Source organism: Alligator sinensis, unplaced genomic scaffold (genome assembly GCF_000455745.1).
Source record: "Alligator sinensis unplaced genomic scaffold, ASM45574v1 scaffold1114_1, whole genome shotgun sequence".
In the NCBI taxonomy this organism is placed as follows: domain Eukaryota; kingdom Metazoa; phylum Chordata; order Crocodylia; family Alligatoridae; genus Alligator; species Alligator sinensis.
This window is the reverse complement of record NW_005843195.1, coordinates 172,938-174,703: the sequence shown is the minus strand read 5'-3', so window position 1 is coordinate 174,703 and position 1,766 is coordinate 172,938.

The following is a 1,766-nucleotide window of genomic DNA, read 5'->3' as shown; positions in this document are numbered from 1 at the left end:
AAGATACTGTGGGATCCTCTTGATGATGCAGGAGAGATTTGGTTAGGTAGATGATGCTTAGTGTTACAAACTGTTTCCCTTTCTAAAAGGCTTTCCAGATATTGGATGTGGTTTTTAGAGGATCCTGGAGCTGTTAGCTGCCCATCTCCATTGCAAGTCCATGCAAACCTGTTCTCCAAGTCACTTAGGCTGTTTCAAAAACCCTAATTGGTCTCCTCCATACTCCAACACCTGGCTGATTTTAATCATTGCTTCTGGTGCAGGAAGCTTGCTTTGCAGGTCTCTGAAGGAGCTACAGACACACACTGTTGGATTGATCTTAGTTTAAAAATCAAAAGTATGTTAAAGTGCAGAGATGATTTAGGATTTTATGAGCTGAGAAAACTCATCTATGAACACTTTGGATGCCACAGGAATGCAAACTTGCACTCTGTTATCCAAGCTAGCCCTTAACTCTCTAAGGACTAAGGCTTGCAAAACAACATAGGTTTGCAATGGTTGGACTAAGAAGGAAAGGATAACTCAAAGCAGCTGTAATTGCCCTGATTACCTGACACCTTTTAATGGCTAGCTCTTTCTCTCTTCTTCTCTCTGCACTTGGCTTCCCATTCACTGAGCAAATCCAAACTAGAAACAAAACTGGGACTGCTTTCTAAGACCAGAGGATCCCACTTAGGTTTATATCTTTCTGCTTGTTCACCCCATGTCTATCTGCTTGCACAACCTTTATCTGTCTGAATGCATACCCCTTAGCTAATCATATGAAGAATGTCAATCAATCCAGACACCATAAAAGCTCACTGGAGGATTTCTTTAGGAAGGGTTTGCTGAAGGAAAAACTCTGAAATGTAATGGTCTTTGATGTGCAGATGTAAGACTAAAAAATCTGGCAGCCTTTCCTGAAGAAAATCCAGCCTTACACCAAAGGCATCAGTTGCTGGGAATCTACCTTTTACCTTGATAGTGTATTTCAGTGCTCAATCATCCTCTTAAAATGCGTATGCTTTATTTTTAATTTGAATTAGTCTGAATTTAATTTCAGTTTTCAGCCATAGTTCTTGTAGATGGGTTTTTCTCACTATGTTAACACTGCCTCCCTCTCAGTCTTCTTATAAATGAAAGTGATTTGTCTCTCAAATGCAAATTTCCAGATAATTCTTGTACCTGTTTTTCTATGCACCCTCTAATTTTTCACTACCCCTGCAAACAGCTAGCACTCGCACACCCTTTAGATCTTTTCAAAATCTGATTTACCTTTAATAACCTTTTTCTACTTGCAAATACAGCTAAGCATTTTAATTGATTCCAACCTCTCTGCTTAAAAAGATAGCTTCTTGCTTAGTTCACCCATTCTCCATGCTGTATTCAGAGTATGATTTTTTTTCTCTACACTGAATGATTTTTTTCTCATTTTTTAAGCATGCAGGAATAGGAGCCAGCATTATTCCATTTGACATGTATGCATATATGCAATGAAAATAATTGCTCATTCATTTCCAGTCACTCAGATTAGTCCAAATAGTTTGCATGAGGGTCACTGGGGGCTACAGTGGGAAGTAGGTAAATCTGCAAGGGGTCACTGAGAGCAGAGATGGTCATGCATATTCCCGCCCTGGAATCACCACTGCAGAGAAGGAAGGCAAGATGTTTGCCCGTAGAAAACAAGGTAGATTGTGTGGGGATGAGACTTTGTCCTCAGTACTGACTTCATGAGTCTATAAGCAGGAAACTTGGTTGCTGGCAATGATGAAAAAGAGGAGGAGACA